Source organism: Lolium perenne, chromosome 2 (genome assembly GCF_019359855.2).
Source record: "Lolium perenne isolate Kyuss_39 chromosome 2, Kyuss_2.0, whole genome shotgun sequence".
NCBI lineage: Eukaryota > Viridiplantae > Streptophyta > Magnoliopsida > Poales > Poaceae > Lolium > Lolium perenne.
The window spans coordinates 316,476,347-316,492,601 of record NC_067245.2 but is presented as its reverse complement, the minus strand read 5'-3'; the positions used below and the strand labels follow the sequence as shown (position 1 = coordinate 316,492,601).

At 44.5% G+C, this 16,255-nt stretch overlaps 1 long non-coding RNA gene across 1 annotated transcript; it reads left to right on the top strand.

Moving 5' to 3' along the window:
- The first annotated feature begins 6,922 nt into the window (after positions 1 to 6,922).
- Positions 6,923 to 8,581, top strand: LOC127336738 (uncharacterized). The gene is made up of 4 exons (XR_011751166.1): positions 6,923 to 7,762; positions 7,862 to 8,035; positions 8,322 to 8,391; positions 8,497 to 8,581. It is a non-coding gene; the product is annotated as an uncharacterized lncRNA (long non-coding RNA).
- The last annotated feature ends 7,674 nt before the right edge of the window (positions 8,582 to 16,255 follow it).

Genomic DNA, 16,255 nt, shown 5'->3' with positions numbered 1-16,255 from the left:
ACATACGCGAAGAAGGTTCATGTCCTCCAAGGCATTTTAGGAAACAAGTGACTATATGTATATTAAATGAGCCAATTTTTGGCACACATGTGTATCTCAACATGGCAATCAATGTCCCATTTCATTTGGTGCAATAATGTTACTTTATGTAATGTATTAACACTAGATAAGCATGCTTGGAGACATTGATTTGAACAAAAGTGACATTGATTTAAACAAAGTGACCTACCATAGAAGAAGTTTGCAGGAGAGGGAAGAGGCTGCTGATAGGAATAGACCAAGAATGAATATGGAGGCATTCACGGGCTTGCGGGGAAATTTTCCCAGGGCGAGCTCCTCGCAGATGTCGTAGGGTTCACACCAACGACATCTTTGAGAAGCTCCGCCACGGGAGATTTCCCAACCCTTTCCTCCGGCCATGGGTGTACACACTTCTTGGTTGGTTTGTTGAGTTGCTTGTGATTAGCGATGCTCCTTTTATAGGCCCGGCGCCGCTTCCTCCTTCGTCTTGTTCCTCCGACAGGCCGTCGTGCGCTACATGCCTTATCTCGCGGAGAAGTGCGGGTCCACCCACGCGTCCTTATACAGCCGACAGTTTTGTTAGATAGCAAAAAAAAACCACCTTAAGTCCCGGTTGCACCCACCAACCGGGACTAAATCTTGGCCTCGCGCGCATTCTCAGTGGGGGCCGTATTACCCTTTAGTCCCGGTTGCCCACGCGTCCTTATCCTGCCGACAGTTTTGCTAGATGGCACAAAAAAACCACCTTCAGTACCGGTTGCACCCACCAACCGGGACAAAAAAAGCTCTGGCTTCTCCCTCCTCTGCTCACCACCAGCTCTCGCTTCCTCTTCTTCCTCCTCCTCATCTTCATCGGCATCATCCACTATGAAGCCATCCTTCTCGTACTCTGTTTCTCCCTCCTCTGCTCACCACCAGCTCTCGCTTCCTCTTCTTCTTCCTCCTCATCTTCATCGGCATCATCCACGATGAAGCCATCCTTCTCGTACTCTGTTTCTCCCTCCTCTGCTCACCACAAGCTCTCGCTTCCTCTTCTTCTTCCTCCTCATCTTCATCGGCATCATCCACGATGATGCCATCCTTCTCATACTCTGTTTCTCCCTCCTCTCCTCACCAACAGCTCTCGCTTCCTCTTCTTCTTCCTCCTCATCTTCATCGGCATCATCCACGATGAAGCCATCCTTCTCGTACTCTGGTTTTTCCCTCCTCTGCTCACCACCAGCTCTCGCTTCCTCTTCTTCCTCCTCCTCATCTTCATCGGCATCATCCACTATGAAGCCATCCTTCTCGTACTATGTTTCTCCCTCCTCTGCTCACCACCAGCTCTCGCTGCCTCTTCTTCCTCCTCCTCATCTTCATCGGCATCATGAAACCGTAAACCGTAAACTCTAACCCTAAACCATAAACCCTAACCCTAAACCCTAAACCCTAATCGTAAACCCTAAACCCTTAATTTAGAAAATGGTTAATATATAGTTTGAATAGATAGAATAATTACTTTTACAAAACAGAAAATGGTTTTGGATTACTTATCCAAATTCAAACACTTTTCATGTTGAAAGTTATGTCAGATTCAAAAATATGCAAAAGATATGAGTTCATACATTTTTAATTGAAAATGACAAAATAGTTAATAGTTTGAATAGTTAGAATAATTATTTTACAAAACAGAAAATGGTTTTGGATTACTTATCCAAATTCAAACACTTTTCATGTTGAAAGTTTTATCAGATTTGAAAGTATGCATGAGATATTTAAATTCAAACACTATATACATATTGAGTATATATGACTATATACATATTGAATATATATGACTATATACATATTGAATATATGACTATATACATATTGAATATATAACTATGTAAAAAACAATGAAAAAGAAAAAGGGAAAAGAAAAACTGGAAAAAACCCTTTTGTCCCGGTTGGAGATGCCAACCGGGACTAAAGGGCCAACTGGGACTAAAGGGTGGTGCGCGCTGGAAGCTGGGGGCGCGCCGAAAAAAGACCTTTAGTCCCGGTTGGGGTTACCAACCGGGACTAAAGGGGGGCCTTTAGTCCCGGTTGGTGTCTTTAGTCCCGGTTGGAGAGACCAACCGGGGCTAAAGGGTCCCCTTCGGTATAACCATCTCCTCTCCTTCTCCGCGCAGATCATTCGCGCGGAGAAGGAAACCACACACCGTCAGGCTGCCCGACCGCCGCAGTAGAGGAGAGCTCGCCGTCCGCCGCTCTTCCGCCGTTCCGCCGCCGTCGTCGTCGCGCGTCGTCGTCGTCGCCCGGCCACTTCCGCGCGTCGTCGTCGCCGCCGTTCCACCTCTCGACGCCGCTGCCTCGGGCCGGCCACCGCCGCCGCCTTGGGAGCCGCCGCCACCTCAACCCACCGCGCCACCTCGACCCGCCGGTGAGCTCGGGAGCCGCCGCCACCTCTGTTTTTTATATTGCATATTTCCTATTTTGATAATAATCTCATATTGTAATGTAGATATAATAATTGCATATTTCCTATTTTTATAATAATTGCATACTGTAAAAATGGTTAGTGTTATGTATGCTATAATAATTGCATATTTCCTATTTTCATATTGTAATGTAGATGGATGGATATTGTAATGTAGATAGATGGATGTAGATAGATGGATGTTAGATGGATGTAGATAGATGGATGTTAGATAGATGTCATTGTTAGATGGATATTATAATGTAGATAGATGGATGTAGGTAGGTAGATGGATGCAGTCTAGGTTTTATTCCTATTTTAACAAAGCCTTGTAATTTTATATTTATTCAATTATTCATTGTTGTATTAATTAGAGAATATTTTAAAGACAATGTAATATGTTTATTTATTAATAAATCTCAAAATTTTCCTATTTGAGCATATTGTAATGAGTGCGAGATGTTTAAGTTTGAGTTATATTTGAATTCTTGTTTGATATTAAAGTTTGAATTCAAATTTTTTGTTTGAAATCAAATTCTATGTAGAAGTTTAAATTCAAATGCTATTCATAAATGCACTTACAATTTTGAATTCAAAGTGATGGTTTCTATTTCAATTTAAATTCTCTTCCTCCTCAAACCCTAGTTGCAAAGGGGTCATGTCGAAATCTATCGCACTCTCGTCATAAAATATAGCTTTCCTATTTTCCACCAATATTCCTTTTCCAAATAAAAAGTGATACCATTTGATCCACTATAATATACATTAAGAATAAATAAAATACCGGTGTGATTTGTAGTTATATAGCATGAAGAACAACGTGTTATATTCCTCCATTCAACCATGAAGAACAAAGTGTTATATGATGATAATGTTGAAGATTTCATTTCACATAACACTATGACAATGATGTTGTTCAAATAAATGTCGCAGTTATTATGACATAATAGGTTTTTCAATACTTAGTGATTTTCATACTTAGTGAATTTCAATATATAGGTTTTTCATGTACTTAGTGAATATCATACTTAGTGAATATCATATATATGTTTTTCATGTAGAAACTATGGACCCCGACAGAGACGAATCACAAAAAGAGGTTATGGCGAATATCATAGCTGGTGAAGATGATATCACCTCAACGTATCTGAACGACTCCGGTGAGGAAGAAGATGATGGCTCCGGTGAGGGAATGGAGGGAGAAGATGATGGCTCCGGAACCTTAGTTATAAAGTCCGACGAGGTATATAAATTAAGCCGCTGCTCACTAGATGCATTAACTAATTTGTATATATATATTGACGATTAATTCTTTCTTCTTTTAGCCCTCCAGATCGAGCCAATCTTCTGTAAAGAAATGAGGCCCGGCCAAAAAGTTGGGCGAGAATTGTAGGTTCAAGATCGAAGAAGTGTCTGGAGATGGCGAACCGATTGCTCCCAAGAAGACCGCACAATTATTTGTAAGTCAATGCAGAGTTATTGTTCGGGACAACATCCCGATCACCATTCGCGAATGGAATAAGCCAAAGGCGGATGGAGTTACTTATGTCGAGGATAGATCCAAAGATATGCTTTGGAATACGCTAATGACAAATTTCACCCTACCGGAAGAGGTGGATCCAGATAACAGAGTTATAGAGCGAAAAGTCAAGGCCTGGACTCTTAAGAAGATGGCCACACAATTCAAGAACCACAAGAAAAGATTACATAAGGACTATATCCTGAAAAACAAGACTCCGGAGTTCACTGGATCGAATGAGAAGCTGAAAGATCACTGGGATGTATTTATGGTGTACAAGAAATCTGATGAAGCTCTAAAAATCGGCAAAAAATAAGGAAAATGCTAAGAAAAAGATATATCACCATGTTATGGGGACAGGTGGCTACAAGACCAGTAGACCTAAGTGGGAGAAAGCTGAGAATGGCCTGATTGGGAAAGGGATCAATCCAGAGACATTGGACTGGACCGACCGGGCAAAGTCTTGGTTCTACGGGGTTGGTGGAAAATTGCACCTAGAAACAGGAGAGTGTATTTATACAAAAGAACATCTTGCAAAACCTTACGAATGCCTTAAAAGTGCACATCAGGAGGTGCGGGAGGGGAAGTTCCTTCCCGATAGAAAGAACGACGAGCTGACACGCGCTCTTGGGAATCCTGAACACTCAGGGCAAACACGAGGCACACCAGGCTCCGTTCCGTGGAAATTCGGGTTTGCCGACGACAGGAAGAGATATCCTGATAGAAGCCATGACAGGAGAAAGGCAAGGGACGCAGACCAGATGCATCGCATAGAAGAAGAATTAAGGCGGCATCAGGAGCAACTTGACCTAATTAGCCAGCAACGTTCTGGCTCATCTCAGCGGCACAACGAAGATCCTGCAATCGATGCTACCGGCCAGCCACTATCTCAGCGGAAAAGCAGCGTGGCTTCCACGGAGCTCCCGACCGATGATGATGCAGTGATGTTGGCTCCTCGCTACCCCGTGGATGAGATCACGGAGACCTGCATGTGTGAGCTGCATGTCAAAGTGGTGAACATATCAATGAAGGTGGCGGTCGGCTATGTCGTACCTTCAGGACCGAAACCAACTTATCATTGCCGGGCGGTTCCAAATGGATACGTGATGGTGCTCCAGGTACGGCGCCAGACAATCTTGGTGGCGGTTGTGGAAGCGGTTGGGAAACCCCAAGAGGAAGGCGTGATGAGCACAGCATCAAGTTTTCCCTCGGTAAGAAACCAAGGTTTAATCGACTAGTAGGAGAAAGGAGTGACTTCTGAAGGTGTTGCTAGCTGACTTGTGGCAGGGCGCACTACCGGCGTCAGCAACAACGTGGAACCTGCACACAACACAATCGCAATACTTTGGCCCAACTCACAGTGAGGTTGTCAATCTCACTGGTTTTGCTGATAACAAAGAGTTAACCGTATGGTGTGGAAAGAGATGTTTGCAGTGGAACAGTATGAGAACAGTGCATGCAGTAAGTAAACAGAATAGGATGATTTTATCAATGTAAAGGAAAGGACCGGGGTCCACAGTTCACTAGAGGTGTCTCTCCATAAATATAAATAACATGTTGGGTGAACAAATTACAGCTGAGCAATTGACAGAATAAAGACCATACATGACAAGATGATTACTATGAGATTCATTTGGGCATTACAACAAAATACATAGACCGTAATCCAACTGCGTCTATGACTAATAATCCACCTTCCGGTTAGCATCCGCACCCCTTTCAGTATTAAGTTGCTAGCAACAGATTATGGCATTAAGCAATGTGTGTAAAGTAAACAATAGAATTATCCTTAGACAAAGCATTGTTGTTTTCTCCCTAGTAGCAACAACACATCTACAATCTTAGATGTTATTGTCACTCTTCCAGAAAACTAGAGGCATGAACCCACTATCGAGCATAAATACTCCCTCTTGGAGTCACAAGTACATACTTGGCCAAAGCATCTACTAGCAACGGAGATCATGCAAGATCACAAGTAACATATGACAAGTATATAAACGATCTCAACATAGTATTCAATATTCATCGGATCCCAGCAAACACAACATGTAGCATTACATAAGGACGATCTTGATCATGATAGGCACCTCACAAGATCTAAGCATGAGGCACAAATTGGAGAAGACAACCATCTAGCTACTGCTATGGACCCGTAGTCCAGGGATGAACTACTCACGCATCACTTCGGAGGCAGACATGGCGATGTAGAGGCCTCCGGTGATGATTTCCCCCTCCGGCAGGGTGCCGGGAAGAGCTTCAGAACCCTCCCGAGCTAGGGTCGGCGATGGCGGCCGCGACGGAACTTTTCGTGGATGGAGGCTCGGGTATTCAGGGTTTTCCCGAGATCGTAAATAAATAGGCGGAGGAGAGAGGTCGGTGGGGTGCCGGGTGGCCCCACACCACCCCTAGGCGCGGCTAGGGGGGCCCGCGCCTAGGGCAGGTGAGGCCGCCTCCTGGCGCCTCTCCGACTCTCCTCTGGACTTCGTCTTCGTTTCGGTAAATTAGGAACTTGCCCTTTTGTTTCGTCCAATTCCGAGAATATTTCCTGTACAACTTTTCTGAAACCAAAAACAGCAGAAAACAGGGAACTGGCACTGTGGCATCTTGTCAATAGGTTAGTTCCGGAAAATGTATAAAAGTGAAACGAAGTGTAAGCAAATCATGTGCAAATTGGTGTAAAACAAGCATGGAGCATCAAAAATTATAGATACGTTTGAGACGTATCAATACGCTGTTGTCGGGCTGGATCAAGTTGTGCCTGGTTTTGAAGAATTGAAGCGTGACTTCCCTGCAGGTGAAGGGGAACTGAATGAACTGGGAGAAGCCATTAAAGGCACTGTTCTATGGCGAAAGGAATACATCGTGATTCCAAATTGGTAGCCAAGGCAGACTCCACCGCCTCAGCCGTCTCCGCCACCTCAGCCATCTCCGGGGCGTCAGCAGACTCCGTCGCGTCAGCATAGTTCACCGTCTCCGGCGCCTCAGCCGTCTCCGCCACCTCAGCCTTCTCCGGCACGTCACCACACTCCGCCGCCTAAGCAGACTGGGCAAAAGCGGAAGGGCACCGCCGCTCCGGCGGCTAGTAGCACAGCTGTGAAGAAATCGAAAGCTGCGACTAAATCCTCAGCTGCGAAGAAGGCTCATGTCGTGTTACCATACGATAGGACTGATGAGGAAAACACCCGTATCTCAGCTGAGGAAGTGAAACGCCATTTTGCACCGAAACGGCCCCCGCCAAAGCAGTACATAGCACCGGGAACAGTGAAGCACTTTGCGGACATGGTATATGGAGAATAGAAGGCTGAGTTGCCATCAGACTATGACCACTCTATTTTACGGTCACACAAAGCGAATGTGGAGCAGCCGAAAAGAGGGAAAACAATTGCCCAACTCGGAGAACAGGAAAATCAATCGGTACCCCCCCTCAACGTGTACTCCTATGATGATCCGGAGATGACAGAAATAGTCACACGAATGGCTAAAGATCTTGGTACGAGTGTTCAATACCAAGACTACTATCCCATGGTTGAGTTAGCATACAGATACACATACGAGAAGCCTCTCGTCCGACCTGACCAGCTCCCGCATCTACAAACACAAATGCGAAGATTGCATGAGTGGTACATGCAAGCCTGTAAAGATGGGAGCATCATGATTATCGTGGCACTTAGAGATGAGCATTACTTCCGTGGACACGATGAGATACACATTGAGTTTGAAGAATTATTTCAGTTATTCAATCAAGACGCCCTCGACAAATCTCTCGTCAGTTGCTATTGTCTGTAAGTGATTTATTTCTGTAATTATGTCTCTAGCTTAGTTCGTTCATCGCATGAATAATTATCCTCACTTTATTCTTTTATACGCTATATATTATGCAGAATGAAGATGCTCGAATGCAAAAGAGGACAAATCTATGACATTGGGTTCACTAACCCACAAACCGTTCATGAAGTTACGGTAAACCAATACGCCAAGGACACAGAGGAGAACTTGCCAATTTTTTTAGTAAAACAAGAAACCAAAATGGAAATACTATTTCCTTACAACTTCAAGTGAGTGTAACTGTCTTTTACATATTCGATTTCGCTTATTCGATGTTAAGTGTAATTGATGAGTTATGCGTGCGCATGTTCCACTTTATTGTGCTAATCATTCAACTTGATCGAGGAGTAGTACTTGTCATGGACTCGAAACGTAAAGAACATGCGATGTGGGCAGAACTGATTGAAATGCTCCAGAGATAATTTCAATCATTATCGCCCTATATCGGCATCTTCCGTTCATTCCTGATATCAAGTAATTAATAACTCGTTTACTCATTTTTTCTTTGCCGGGCAGGGTTTGGAAACGGTTCATCAAGATTGTTAGGGGTGAATGGAAACAGGAGCTTACATTTCAAGATTACAATGTAAGTAGTACTATAGCTAGGTCCGCGCATCTCTTTGATTCTTGTTTCAATACCATGCATTATCATGCTTGATTATTATTTTGATCGAACTCTATCCTCGTAAAGTGTTTGAGGTAGGAAGATGGGAATAATTTATGTGGCTACTACGTTTGCGAGCTCATTCGCGAGATGACCTGTCATCGGGGGGGGGCAGAAAGAACTGCAGAACAACTCGATGTACGTAAACAATACTCACAATCTTATTTTATTACCATCAATTCTGTTGAGTTTCATTCATATATATTGATCCTTTTTTTTAAATTAGATCGAAAGTGTGCGGGACAATCTCCTATCAAAGGATCGCGTACGAGAAATTCAAGAGGAATTGGCGGGATTCTTAGTTAGGGAGGTCATAGCTCCAAATGAAGAACACCATCGGAACTTTGTATGTAGATATTAGGGATCGTAAGAGGACTTATGTTTGTAATATGAATTACGTGTACTGTATTCAGGACGATGTCTATATTCATGACGATGTTGTGTAATGGTTCCTTGATTGATTTATGTAGTAGCGTCGAGTTGAATGGAAACGTAAAACCCTAAACCTCTGCCGCGGTAGAGAAACGGCACAAACTTTCGGAGGGACTTAGTCCCAGTTTGTATTATCAACCGGGACTAAAGTCCCTCCACCCGGATGCGCTCGAGGCCGGCCACGTGGATAGCCTTTAGTCCCGGGTCGCATCACAACCAGGAGGGGGCTTTAGTCCCGATTGCGCAGCCGGGACCAAAGCCCCATACGGATCGGGACAAGAGGCCCTTTTTCTAGTAGTGGTATAGATTTTGCAGACATATAATTTATATTTTGTTGACTAAATTAATGGTCAAAATTTGTTTTAAATTAAGTGCGCGCCTGTTAAACAGATCCAGAGGGAGTAATACTAGAAATAATAATGTTCAGAACTTGGCCACAAGTCTTAAATGTGCAATATACTTAGCGACGCAAAGAAGACTTTAGACGCTATTCATCCATGAGTCTTCTTCAAACATGAAGCAGAAAAAATTAGTTGGGCTGTTTTGACACGCTTTTTCTTGACATTAAGGGGACAAACTGTTAACACGGACCGTGACATTCTTTCTACCAAATTTGTTTTACCAAATCTTTTTTTAAGATGCGACATATGGACTTTCTCAACGAGAAAAACGTGAACACATACGCACGGAGGGAGAAAGAGATGTGTGGTCCAAAGTTGTCTAGGCCAGCATTTTCTAGATACTAGGTCCAAAATGTAGACTGTTACAGTTTTTCCTCAGAATAATTTGTTGATTTGGTTTCCAAAAATATGTTACATGAATTTTCTCAACATGAGAAAAACCCACATTTGCACACAGGAGGGAGAAAGAGACACAGATAAGATCATGCTACACGAAAATTACATAAATCTACCATAATTAAGGCAGTGGTTTCAGGTCAGTACCATTTATGGTATTTTTTGCTAAAAACTACCACTTCTAGGGTAACCAACAACGGGTCACCTGCGCGCCCTCTGGCTGCCGCCACGCCACGGTGCGCATCTTCCCTGCGTCCGGTCGTCGCCACCACGCCCGTTCCGGTCTGCTCCGCGCCCGTCCGGCTTCGCGCCCGCGACGGTTTCCTCCGCCCGCGTGACTCCCTCCGGGCCGTCCTCGCCTTGCTAGCTGGACACCAGCCGGCCGCGCCGTGAGCTCTGTTTCCGCGTGTGGTAGTGGCCTCGTGGTCAGCAGACTCCTGCTACAGCGGCGTGACGCCAGCGCGCGTTCGTCGCCACGCGGGTGGAGAAGGTGGCGTGGGGACGGAGGTGCTCGCGGTGCGGCCGGCGCCGGCCGCAGGGCTCGCGGCGGGGACGTGCGCGCGTGGCAGTACGGCCACAGCGAGAGACGGACGCCAGGGGCGCGGTTTGGAGCGGGAGAGGTGACAGCCGTTTGGCCACGTCACGTCTGACAATGGGGCCATGGTGGTTAAAACGTTATCAACTAACTATTTGCGCTATGTGTTGCTACTTGCCCTAGAAGTGGTAGTTTTTAGAAAAAATTACCAGAAATGGTACTGACGTGAAATACTGCCCTAATTGTGGTAGATTTCTGTAATTTACTCGATGTGACGTGTAGGCGTAGATCCCAGTCACATCTGCTGGACCTGCCGGATCTTGATTGGTCTGCCATCTCCCGGTGGCCAGGTCGACTTGTCACACACAAAGTCGAAAAGGAATAGTGATGAATCGAAGGCTGGGTCGCTTGGGCATGTGGCCCTGAGACGGGACTGCAGAGCTACCACGAGAGGAACCTTCATGTCCTTCTAACACGTGGTAGTACTGTGAAACCTTTAGGTTCTTCTTCTTTACGGATTATTACTACTAAGGTAAATGAGCAGCACATGGAATTCCCGCATATTATGTAGAAACCACATGGACGAAATACCCTAAATGTGTGATAGTCATTTTGTGTTGATTGAGAAGGCATAGTATCCCATTTCCGAGCTCTGTTCCTGACTTTGGTGGCTTTTGAGGGAAAAAAAAACTCCAAATCGGATCTTGACTTTGGTGACTTTGGTGGCTTATCTATTACCGAGAAGTGTTTTGAAAAGAAAGTCCGGGCGAGAAAAGATACAAGTGATTACTCACCCGACATTATTTCACCCCGCAATAACTCAGAACCGAGCTTTCTTCTTAAATTTGTCTAAGATTACAAGGAAATATGCTTGTAACACTCTAGTAATGAAAGGGTGGTGACGGCCTTGCGGTTGGGATGGAACCATCCGTCATCAAACTCCACCAATTCTTGGCTGAAAGCCCCTTCCATTGGAATGGTTGGGCATCGTGGATGCCCATCCAACTATTTATAGATTGCTAAAGGCGGATAGTGAAGCGATGATGGAGGTGATAAACGGAGTCCGTAACTTGCTTGCAAAAAAGGATATAATCCGTAATTTGGCCTATCTCTTTTTTGCAACCTTTGTGTGAGAAGCTAAGCCGAAAATTGCACCTCATAAGCAAATCATTAAGCTCCCCAAACAAAAATTACAACTATTATCAAGTCCAGGCAGACAAGATAGGGCCGTGCGATAGACAGGTGGTAGCACTGTCTAGGAAGATAAACTTCAGTCCACCGTAGCGGCGAGTAAACAAATCCCGATGGGATTCATCAAATGGCCAAGATCCATCCTAGCCGGACAGCCACAGAAGCGTCATCTGCGCAAAGCTACATGCACCTTTCACAGAGGCACAGAGACCATAAGGAATAGTAAGTCCGAAGCCTCGCCATCGGCCTGAGAGGATCTGATCCGCGATGAATCTCCACGTTACATCCAGCTGGATAAGAACGTGTCACATCGCTCAGCAGCGCCGCGTCGGCGTTTGATCCCAGTCACATCTGCTGGACCCGCCGGATCTTGATTGGTCTGCCATGCATCTTGAAGGAATAGTGACGAATCGAAGGCTGGGTCGCTTGGGCATGTGGCCCTGAGGCGGGACTGCAGAGCTACCACGAGAGGAACCTTCATGTCCTTCTAACACGTGGTAGTACTGTGAAACCTTTAGGTTCTTCTTCTTTACAGATTATTACTACTAAGGTAAATGAGCAGCACATGGAATTCCCGCATATTATGTAGAAACCACATGGACGAAATACCCTAAATGTGTGATAGTCATTTTGTGTTGATTGAGAAGGCATCGTTTCGCATTTCCGAGCACTGTTCCTGATTTTGGTGGCTTTTGAGGGGAAAAAAACTCCAAATCGGATCTTGAAATGAGAACTCCAACCCAAAGAAAAACCTAGGCCATAATTTGAACTACTAATGATCGAAATCTATACCCTATAAACTCCATTCCATCATTCCGTGTAAATCCGAGAGAGACATTATTTGCATATGAAATTTTGTCTCGCGTGCTAACATATGCAATAGCAAATAGACGACCATTTAATAAATATCCAAGTACTTTGTAAATTTCTGAATAGTAACTTCAGACAAGAAACGACACGACACATGTAATAGCCAAGTGCCACCTGTATTTGCGATAAAGACAGTCGTCGCCCGTAAAATGAAAGTAAGCTCCACCGAAACTGACAATTTCTAGAAGAACTCATTAACTGATTAGGTCAAACAACCTCATTGACATTTGTGTGGCGTGTTATCATTGAACCAAAATATATTTCACAAAGACCAAATTGTTAGTCCGGGCATATGACTATAAGCAACCTCATTTATATATGTCACCATTATTAACATCTAAAGACCAATCTGATGCTTCGGAATATATTGCTGGTCCTCTGTTTAAAATGATATGTTTCGTTTCAAATCCTGCAAATAAAAGAGATTTGAGTTGCCAACTGTATTCCAATTTAGTTTGTCACCGGACGAGAAGGTAGCACTTGAATGTGATTCCAAGGCCGGTCACTAATTTGTCGTTTTGGCGGTACATTTGAGGGGTGAAAAAAAATCATATACTATAAAATCAAAAGCCAGAAACCAACCGACATGTTACCGTAATTTAGATGCTGAAAACGCGATTTAACTTCATCATCCAGGTTCTCTTTTGTTATCCTAGAAATAATAATGTTCAGAACTTGGCGACAAGTCTTATATGTGCAATATACTTAGCGACCCGGAGACGACTTTAGGAGCTATTCATCTAGGAATCTTTTTCAAACATGAAGCAGAAAAAAATTAGTTGGGCCGTTTTGACACGCTTTTTCTTGAAATTAAGGGGACAAACTGTTAACACGGACCGTGACATTCTTTCTACCAAATTTGTTTTACCAAATCTTTTTTTAAGATGCGACATATGGACTTTCTCAACGAGAAAAACGTGAACACATACACAAGGAGGGAGAAAGAGATGTGTGGTCCAAAGTTGTCTAGGCCAGCATTTTCTAGATACTAGGTCCAAAATGTAGACTGTTACAGTTTTTCCTCAGAATAATTTGTTGATTTGGTTTCCAAAAATATGTTACATGAATTTTCTCAACATGAGAAAAACGCACATTTGCACACAGGAGGGAGAAAGAGACACACATAAGATGATGCTACACGAACTCTGCGTCTTGGACTCTTCACTTTTAAGATCGTCCCAACCATGGACAACTGTAGAAGGCATTCTCCTTCTGCAGACGAGCTCCTACGATAGGTCAAATTGCGCTTGTTAGGATGACTTTTATCAGTTTTATGTCGACATGCTGAAGTGGCAGAATTGCTCTGTCCAACACTTCTCCTGGGATATCCGTTGCTAGTGCGAAATCTAGCAGAGCCATAAAAACAAATGTATATGTCATCTGGACCGTAATCTCTCTTGAATTGTATTACTAGCAGCCATAGCTAAAGAGTTTGCCTAATCCTGTCAGCTCTCAGAAGCTTCAGAGTAGTTCCTTTTGACGCAACTCGTTGCTGTTTCTAATGAATAAAATTATTGAGCTTCCAAAAAAAAAGTATGTTCAGACTTTAAACAAGTAGGATGGCGAAATTTCAGTCCATTATGCGTTGGAGGAGAAAGGTATCACCTGCAGCGAAGTATAGATCCCATTTCTAAATCCGGCTCCACCTATTTTACTTTGTTGCACCTCGATGCTGGACCTATTACTCCATTCCGTTATCTTTTTGATCATGGAACCGGGTCTTTCCTAGTTTTTTTTTTAACTGGGGTTGGTCCCGAAGGACCGAGATGCTTCAGTTAACGTCGGTGGCAGTACAGTTTACAACAAGGACCTCAATAAAGAAGAAATTACAGCCAAGTCCTTACATTTAGCACAAAGGACCCTAAAACTAAACAAGGAAAAAAAATCCAAACCCATTTCCTAGGTCGTATGGGGAAAACAATTCAAACCCGTTTTCAAATGTGTCAATTGGGGGTGGTGGCTTTTGAGAATTACCAGATCAAAATCTTTTTTCGACAAAGAGTATATATTAATATCAAGAACCAGATCAGAACCTGAAACCAAAAGTCAAAAACTAAACCTCAAGTGAATCAATAGAATCCATGTGCATCCGAGGACGGTATTGTCGCCGTATGAAAAAAGCCTAAAAACATGGGGCAAGTCCTAAACTTGCTACTAGAAACTTGTTGGCATGCATGGACAAGACTTGGGAGGCCATCAGAGAACATTCTCTTTTTTGCATCAAATTCGTCTCAACTATTTGGCGCCACAGACTCTTTATTACAGATCGTCTCATGCATGCAGAGTTAGCAGACACTGTCTTTTTTGCAGCCGACCTTGTAGGATACTATGTCAAGTAGAACTTCTTCCCCTATGTGGTGTGTCGACAACTCGGCATACTAGAGGGTAAGGTCACAATCTTTCTATGTCCAGCGCATCTCGTGGGGCCAAATGTTGTACTCCCTCCGTCCCACCAAAAATGTCTCAATTTTATCAAAATTTGAATTTATCTATCTACTAGATAGTGTCTAGATACATTCAATTTTTGACAAAGTTGAGACACTTTTAGTGAGACGGAGGGAGTATTAAACTCTCTTTGTTGCTTACGCCTCTACCTAGCTGAGCTAGTAAACAAACATGATTCACATCAGGTCGTAATCTCGCTTGTATATATTGTATCACTAGAAGTGTATTACCGGAAGTCATGGATCAAGAGCCTGTCTAATTCCGGCAGCTCTGGGTAGGTTCAGAGTTGTACTAGTTCCTTTCACGTAACTCCATGCAATCAGTGTATTTATTTATTTCTTAACAGTAAAATCGTTGAGCTGCCAAAATAAAAATTATTGCTGGCAAAATGAGGCAGACCTTTATCGAAAAATTGAGGCAGACACGATACGCATGCGATAGCCACGTGGTACTGTCTGGGAACAGTGGCGGAGGCAGGATAAACAAATAAGGGGGTTACCGCAAAAAAAAACAAATAAGGGGGGCCAAAGCAGAGAAAATGGCTATTGGGGGGCCAAATCACAAAAATACACAGCTAATTTGCATCATGTAGCACTAAATAGCAGGGACCTAGGCATAAATACTAAATCTTAGGGGGGGCCAGGGCCCCTGCTGGTCCCCCCTGTCTCCGCCACTGTCTGGGAAGATCAACTGAGAAGGATCCATCCATCCATGATCCTGTTAGGATGATCTCCTCCCGAGTGGGCCCAACGGACCACCGGGCCTCTTTGATCTGTGTGCTGATCGGTGGCGCCCAACCCTCTTCTGGTTGGCGGGCCCCTGTCGCCAGCGCTATATAAAGAGGTGGGGGCCGGTGGCACGCACTACGAGGTTGGTCGCGCCGCCACACACCCCACCGACATAACCCTACCGATCAAGGGAACGATGTAGCGACAGGAAGCACCGCCGCCGCCGCCATTCCCTCGCTCACGCCGTCGCCCTCGCCCTCGCCGTCATGTCCAATCCGTCTGGCTCATCGAGCCAAGGTGAAGGTGCACCCCTTCTCTCTCTCTCTCTCGTTTCTAGCCTAGGTGTGGTCTACCTCTCTGGATCTTGATGTATAGATAGTACCCGGCTAGATTTGTACTCCTAGATGTAAATGGCGAAACTAACAATGGTATCAGAGCCACTAGGATGTAGATCTAGCCTCGGGTAGAATGGAATAGAAAGAAATAGAAAGAAAAAGGATTAACAACAGAAACCCTAACCCTAGTTCATCCCACGAGATTTAAACCCTAACCCTAACCAGAGAAAAGAACAGGGGGAGGGGAAAAGAACTCACCTGCTCGGGACGCCGGCAAAGGGCGCCGCCACTGAGCCGCTTGACGGCGGTGCTCCCACACGCGGGTGCACGCACACGCCGACAAGAGGGCCAGGGGGCGCCGCTCCTCTTTTCCCCGCCGCGGGCCTTCAGGTTTTTGGGTGGAGGAGAAAGAAAAGAAAAGGGGGAGGGGCTCCGCCGTCGCCGGCCAAGGGG